The following is an 8,835-nucleotide window of genomic DNA, read 5'->3' on the forward strand; positions in this document are numbered from 1 at the left end:
TTTTACGGTTCGAATGTTTGGTATGAAATCAAAACCGAAACCCTAATTAACAAGGCTGTTCTATGGATGATTTATGCTTGGTTTGGTGTTATATGATATGTAGATACACTGAGTTTGTGACCCAAGACGTGGAGAGTCGATTAAACCATTGAAACCTATCGAAAACCGACAAGGTATTACTTGTTAACTCGTTGAGGGGCTGTTTGTGCGTAGATTATGACATGCTTGTTTTTAGGTTATGAAACTTTGCAGGGACATCAGAGATCACATAAGTGAGTCCCTGTTCAAATTTGGTAATTTTTAGATAAACGGAGAATATTTGGCAAATTTATTACCGTTTATTGGTGTTTATTCGGGAAAAATAGGTAAACTTTATGAAAAATTATGAAATTTGTCTTAGTATCCAGAAATGTTATTTTAAGATCACTGGTAAAATTTGGGAACAATTGGAGATGGCTTAATATATTTTGTGCAATTGTGTTTTAATCGAGTTTTAACAGCCGAAAACCGCACAAAAAGGCAATTGGGCCGAGGAGTTAATTTCTGGAAATTTTGTAGGAACTATGTGATAATATTTAGATCACTTGGAAAAATTATCGGATTTTTCGGATGTTTTTTTGATATAAACGGGCTATTTATTACTTAATTATAACACATTTAATGAATTTTTATAAATAGATAATTAATCATAAAATTTCTGACAATATTTTTATTAAAGTATCCATATTTTAATTTTTTTTTAATTTTTTTTCATAATTTATATATAAGTGCACAATTAGTTATAAATATTTAAAGATTTAAATTATATATATTTTAACAAAACCGGCAGTTTTGTGTTTAACGACCTGACTGGTATGTCAAAATATCACAAGTGGTCAAATATCATATTTTTGGATGGATTTGATAAAAAAAAACTTTTTACGAGAATTCCGGATAATTCGGGTGGATTGTACGTGTTTTGTATAATCAAACCCGTGTGAAAACGGAAACGAACCTTGCGATCAATCCAGATACCGAAACTTCAAAATTCTTTTATAAATCAAATCATTTATCAATCAGTATGTTTACTTAAGTTTATGTGATCTTACCTATTTCCGAAACACGTAAAGATCAAATTGGCTAGGCTCGGAAAACGGTGAAACTGAGCCAAATCTGATTTTGAACATTTCGTAGTATAGAACGTCACAATCTAAGACTATGGTCATGTTCTGGACCTAACAGCTATACCCATACTAGTTATACAACACGATTTAACTTAAACACTGTACTAGTGTTAACAGTAACATACCGGTTATAGAATTCAAGCAATAAACGAGACGCACTACTTACTGACACGTATTACCATCCGGAACTATGCTAAGGTGAGTTTCACGACCCCAATTTCTAAACTGTTTTACTAACTTTTGGGGTGGAAAACATGTACTTATATACTTGAAAACTTGTGATGATGTGAATTATATAAGTACTAACACTTGAAAGTCCCCACAAACACAAGTGATTAACTTTGTGCCAGTAACGTGTGGATAGTACTCTCGGTTTGACAATCCCAACTGAAGGTGCCGGAGGGGTATGCCGGATATACATGTTAACACAGTTGCACATGGTCATATAAATTTATTACATTCTACTATGTGGTTTTAGACATAGTACATACTTGGGGCAAAGTGGCTATTAAATGACAACGGGAGTACATGGGCAAGGGTGGCCATGCATGCGAGCTGTCTTGGTTTCACTTGTGGCTTAGTATAAAAACATCATGCACATATATACATAAATACATACGTATTGTGAACTTTACGAACTCGTATACTGATTTTTGTTCGTACTCGTGAAGCTTGAAACTCACCAACTAGACGTAGTTGACCCGTTTTAACATGCTTTTCAGGTAAACCGAAGTTGGAATGAATTGCTTACGTGCTTGGTGTTAGAAGTGAAGTTGAATAGCTGTGAATAGACGCAAATACATAGTGTTGAATAAGAAGCTCGTGAACCGGTTGTGTGATTTTCATCTAGTTTGTAAACATAGTACCAACCCATGTAATATGATGTAAATTAGTTTGTTGAATTTCTTTATAAACAATGTGGTTGATACCAGAATTATCTGTTACATTCCCGTATTACACTTCCGCAATTACCTAGTCGGGGTGTGACAGAAGTTGGTATCAGAGCCATTGGTTATAAAGAATTAGGTTGTTCCTTAGGATACCCTAATATAACCTTAGGCTCGATTAGCTCTTGGAATAAAATAATATTAAATAATATATACTGATGATTCTCGGGATGAGCTCGAATGGACAAGTGGGTTATTATGGTCCGAAACGTAATAACTGACTTGTTTGTATGAGGTAATTCGAGAAGAAATCGATATCCGACAGGTAAAAACAACAACATATGTGTGCAAAATATATTATTATATAAATATATATAAAGGATTATCTGTGCTAATGTGTACGATACATGTATGTACTAAATCGTAATTAATATTATACATTATTATAATTAATATTATTATGAGTTATTATTATTACTTGCCCTTGTGCAGAAATATGTCAAGAACTACAATATCTTCTGTCCAACAAAATACCAGTACTGCATGATGACTAAGAGGACCCAGAAGAGGACCCCGAAGGGAAATTAGAGGAGGAAACGAGTGAAAGCTTAGGGGATGTTGTGGTCCCGCTCGAGGTACCTACTAACCAGCCTGATTTATCGGGCTATTGTTGTGACACCTATTTCCTGAGCGAATCCCCTATAAATGACTTAGGAGCAAGAGCCACTAATACTTATCATTCACCGATTAGAACTCCCAGATCTTCTATTCCATCTGTGTATCATACACCAATACCCCCTCCCACTATGAGGAACCATCAGACTGGCCGCATGAGCGTGCACCTACCTGAGAAAACCTCTTTCCCACCTCGTTCTACATACCATAGGGGAGAAACATCACGTGTCCAGGTCACTGAGATACCTGTTCCCACCTGGAGTCTACCAACAACGATACCGGAGCTACCTCTTATATCCGATTCAGCTTGATTGGGTTTAGTGGCTGATCAGATATTAGGACAATCACACTCGATAAACAACCTTAACCAGCATAGATACGACATGCAAAATCACATGTGGTACATGCACCGAGAAGTGAGAGACGTACATAGGTCAAATGCTCACAACCGTTGGCGTCTGAATTGGGTGATAACCCTGTTGGGAGTTCCGATGGAGATTATAACAGCCCTAGTGACTGCTGTTGTGTGATTGTTGTACCGTGTACTTATGAGTGGGTAGAACACTAGTAGTATAGCTTGGTTGTATATAGTCTTTTGACATCCCATGCAGCAATTTGTAGCAGCATGTTGGGCTGACTTGGGAATTGTTTACGGTTTAGCATTATTACAAGCACTGGCCCTTATCGGGTTAAGTTTACATGTCACTTAATGACAAATTTTGATACGTATATACAAGCGTTGGCTTATACCAAATTAAGGCTATTCCCTAAATTTTGAAATGCATATGTACAATAATGATTATGGGTAATACAAACATGTTCCTTGGCATAGTTGTGTGTTTGTAATTAGAAATATCGTGCAATTGTGCTTATTATGGTGGAAGGGATATTAATTATTATATATTTGAATATTTTTAAGAATGGCCCCATAGAAAGCTAATCCTTTATCTGAGGCGGAAGTGGCCGCAATGATTGCTCGCCAACTACAAGAAGTGATACCGACTATTGTAATACAAGTCACTGCCGGCATACGTGCCAACAATGTTGTTAATCAACCTTCGAGCACCACTACGACCACTGTAGCATACCTCCGCCAGACACTAACATAAACCCGGGCGTTACTACCCCGCTGACTACTAATGATATTATGAACGATAATAATACTCGCCCGACTGTTAAGGTCGTTGGGAAGCCTAACCCCGTTTTGAATGTCAACAATGTCATGAATCCAAACCCCGCACTGAATACCAATACAACTTTAAATGTTAATGTTCAACCAGACATCGATAACTAATAACCAAGAATCCCCACGTCAGGATTATACGTTTAAGCAATTCTCATCGTGCAACCCGACTGAATTTAGAGGTACTGAAGGACTTAGCGGATTAGTGAAATGGATTGAAAAGACCGAGTCCGTAATTAACATTAGTGAATGTCCACCAGACCATATATTCAAATTTGTTATCAGTATGTTTCTGGATCATGCTTTTATGTGGTGGAATATGATTGTACAAACTCAGGGACGAGAAATGAATAACAATATGACATGGCCTGAGCTTAAAACCCTCGTAGTAGAACATTTTTGCCCAATGTTGGGTCAAGAGTTTGACCCAAATGAGGAGATTTGACCTAAATGAAGATTATGGAAGATTGGAATCTTCTCAACCTCCTCAGAAAGTGCTAAGTATTGAATCCGAGCACACCTTGGGATTCGAGCAAGCTTTTACTTAGCCGGGTACGATATTTTGTCTACCGGGCAAGGTTTACTTCAAATAGTCTTCTTAAGTGGTTATCCGAGCAGGGTTTGCAAATTAGTGTGTTTCCGAGTAAGGTACACTAGTTTATGTAAATCCAGGTAAGGTTCACTTTATCAAGCAAGTATGTTCTTCAGAACCAAGTATATTACTCTTCCGTGTAAGGTTTGGTTAACCAAGTCCATGAAGCCAAGTGATTGGAAGACCGGGCAAGGTATTCTTTAATAATTATGGTCCGAGCAAGCTTGATGTATAAATGGTATATATCTCTAAGTAACAACAGGCAAGGTTCAACTCAAGCAAGGAACTGTACTCCCGAGTAGCTAATAAGTTATTTATGGCAAAGAGTTGAATTAGACCATCGAAGAACAAGGTTGCTCGTAAGGAGTTGTCGGGTAAAGTCTGGAAAATTCAAGAAGACTGAAGTATACTCAGTGAATATTTTACTTGGTAAAATATTCTTTAAGTAAAGTCTACCCAGAAACTGATCCCGAGCACACTTCTATGTTACCAAGTTATGAAGGATGGCCGAGCATACTCGGAAAGACAAGATTGATGCAAAGCCTACCCGGAAGACTTGTTTTACACTTAGTTTATTTTGAATATGTAATTTGAATATGTATTATCGGATAGGGTTTCTAGAAGGAATGACAGCTGTCCTAGGTTGGCAGGCCTATAAATAGAATGTTTAGGGCACGCCGCCAAGGAGAGAGAACACACAATACGGATAAGACAGACTCATTTATTGAGAGAATATTGTGTGACGGATGTCTTAGGATTCCTAGAAAACCCTAAATCGATTATCCTTTTGTTTGATTAACATTATATAAATGGAAATCTTTTGAGTGAATCTTAAGTGTGCCTTCTACCTTTGATTATTCATTGCAACCGTATGTTTGTTATTGATTCCGCCTTTAACAAACGGATATCTTTCTAAATATAGTAACCCGTCATTAACTCTCTTGTCAACACGATTAATTTGTGTGAGTTATGACATGAATGATTAAGATCAAGGTGAAATCCAAGGGACCGACAAGTGGTATCAGAGCTTGTTACTGCTATTTTTAGAAAGATTGTTGCTGATTGAAGATTTGAAGAAGAATGACGTAAGCAGACCACTGTTCGATTGATTTGTGACGTCAGCAGCCCTGTTTTCCATTTTTATTCCAGATCTACAATCTACCAGTGTTTTCTCTTCCTTATTTCAATTAAAGTTCTAATCTTTATATCTAAATCTTGTTCTAATCACATCAGACACATCAGATCTGAGCATTCTGTTTTCAGATCTGATTATTTTGAAACTCTTTTTAAAGAAACTGATTTTTTTTTACTCAAAATGTCTGGTTATGAGGAACAAGAGGTGTCTACTAACAAGATACCTAGGTTGTATGGACAGGAAAACTTTATCAAATGGAAGGTACTTTTTGAAGCAGCCGTATGCTACAATGACATTGACATGTGGAACTCCATCAAGAATGGTCCATAAACTGCTGTTGAAGAAGGTGCAAATGCTACTGCAACTGCTGCTGTAAGAGAAAAAATGAGAAAGGTGGATGACAAAGCCTTAGCTATGATAAAGCTAGGTTTGTCTTGGGAGATTCTAACCAAGGTGGCCATCACACAACAGCCAAGCAAATGTATGATACCATCCTTGAAATGTATGAATGGAATACTGAACTAAAGAACATAAAGAAGCAAATATTGAAGCAACAGTTGGAAAGGTTCAAGTATAGAGATGGAGAAAGGTTGAAATCAATACTAGAACGGTTTCTAAGTATTGTGAATGAGTTGAGAACAACTGATTATGTAATGACTGACTTTGATTTGAATACAAAGTTACTTAACTAAATGCCAAAAGAATGGTATACTGCTTGCAAATTCATCATTCAGAAGCAAAATTTCAATGAATTGAAATTGGATGATGTAGTATGCTTTCTTCAGGCTGCTGAACTTGAAATGATTGAGAATGAGATGATCAAGGAAGATAGACCATGTTTCAATGTTTCAAATGCATTGATTGCACCCATGGGAAATCTGTCTACCAAAAACCAACAGCAAATTCCCATTATTGAAGAACCAGCTGAACATAATGCTGTCACTCCAAAATCTTTCATTGGGGGTAGCACAAGTAATCAAGGAAATCAGCAGAGGTTCAATGTGCAACTGATTGATGATTCTGATTCTGCCTCTATGTCAAGTGGAAATGTTCCTAACACTGGAACAGGACATAGTCAAAGCAATGAAACTCAAGCCTTGTTGTCTATGTTTACTGAGTCATATAATGCATTTGTTGCAAAGAACCTAATTCACACAAGTTTGGTACAAGATGATTTGGAACAAATTGATGCAGATGATTTGGAAGACATGGATTTGAAGTGGCAAGCTGTCATGTTGGGTTTGAGAAGTAAAAGGCTGTATAACAGAACTGGTAGGTCTCTGGTTTTTGGCCCTAATGACAGGATTGGTTTTGACAAGTCAAAAACAAAATGCTACAATTGTCAGCAACCTGGTCATTTTGCAAGAGAATGCAATCAACCAAGAAACTTTCAAATGAATCAATTCCAGAATCAACAACCAGGAGGTCAGCATCAATATCAACAAAATCAACCAAGAGGTCAGCAGAATTACCAACAAAATCAGCCAAGATTCAACAACAACAGCAATCAAATGAACAACTTCAATAACAACAACTACAACCCAAACTTCAACAACTTTCAGCCTCATATGAATAATCAACAACAGAGTATGCAACAGAATCAAGGTTTTCAAATGAATAACAATCAAAACCTTCAAGCAGCTCAAAATGTTCCAAACAACATTGTTCCAGCAAATCAAAATCAGATCAGAAATCAAGGCAATGTGGCAATGACTACACAACATGAAGGATATTTTGATTGGAGCAATCATGAAGAGGACATTGCAGATGATATCAGGAAAGCAAATGTGGGATTTATGGTCATAATTGATAAAGAAAAGGGATCATCATCTCAGGTACACTCTGCTCCTACAGTTGATTTAAATGAACTTATCATTGAATTGAAAACAAAAGTAGGCAAGCTGGAAAGTGAGTGTTTTAGAAAACAAAGTATCATAAATGAGTATGAGGCAAGTGAGATGATCAGTGATGAAAAGATTAAAAGCCTTGAAGATGATTGCATGATCATTTACAGAACTCAAACCAGATACATCACTAAGATTGATGGATTAAAGAAGATGTTAGTTGAAGAAAAGGTGCAAAACACAAGACTAAAAGTTGAAACTGAATTTCTGAAGAATTTAGTCTCAACTGGCAACATATGTGGTATACTGAATCAGGTGAAAGAACAAGACAAATACAAAACAGTTCCACCTCCATTCAACAACAATTTTATGCCAAAAGTTAACAAAGAGAAAAGAGATGCATACTTGCAACAATTCAAAGATGTCTTTCAAGACAGGGAAGAAGTTGTTGAATTGTACAAAAAGGTAGAAGTGAATGAAGAAGGAAAATTTGTGATTAAGAAAGAAGTAAAAGAGGATAAGTCAATTGGAGTTCAAGTCTCTGAGGATGACTTTGATTCAGTTGAATTGGATCAAGATGATTTGAGTGATTTGAGTGATCAAATTACTGAAAAGGAAATCAAAGCTGCTGAAAGAGGAAGAAAATATAAGAAACCTGAATCTGTTGATAAACTTCCAAAGTATCTACCAGTCCCACCAAAATTGAAGAAACAGAATGACAAAATGAAAAGAGAACATGTTTCTTTTGATATTTGTGAAAGGAGGAAGATAGACTACAATGCAGTCAGACCTCCAAGCAAGGCTGTATTGAGAAGGATAAAACAGAACAACAGCAAGAAGAAGGTGAATGAAAAGGTTGATACAGAAAATTTTATCCCAGTTTATCCAATTTTTTCTAGTCATGAGGTGCTTGATGTTGGAGAAGTGGAAACTATGGAAGAATATGAGAAAAGACTGACAAGGGTTAGAGAAAGAAGTGATGAAGAATCTATGATTATGAAGAAAATTGTCTTTGTCAAAAGCAAAGTTGAAAGACAGGACATCAAGATTGAGGAATTTGTTCCTTTTTCAATTGATCTTGATGGTTTAAAGAATCAGAAGACTCTAGGAGTCAAGACACCTAAGCCAAGTGAAAGATACAAGAAACCAAAAGAACATGAAGTCTTCAAGGGCAAGGTTTGGTGCAAAAGGTGTGATGAATATGGTCACCACGTAGATTCATGTAATGAAAGATCCAAATTCAAACCATTTCACGTACCAGATGGAACAAAGTATGGTTAAGACTTTGTCCTGTACAAACAGAAGTATGATGAATATCTGGGAAAAGGAAAGGTGTGTGGTAATAAAACCATGAAC

Source organism: Bidens hawaiensis, unplaced genomic scaffold (assembly GCF_021521415.1).
Source record: "Bidens hawaiensis isolate Kalapana, Puna unplaced genomic scaffold, B.hawaiensis_p1.1 tig00029567_1, whole genome shotgun sequence".
Taxonomy (NCBI): Eukaryota; Viridiplantae; Streptophyta; class Magnoliopsida; order Asterales; family Asteraceae; genus Bidens; species Bidens hawaiensis.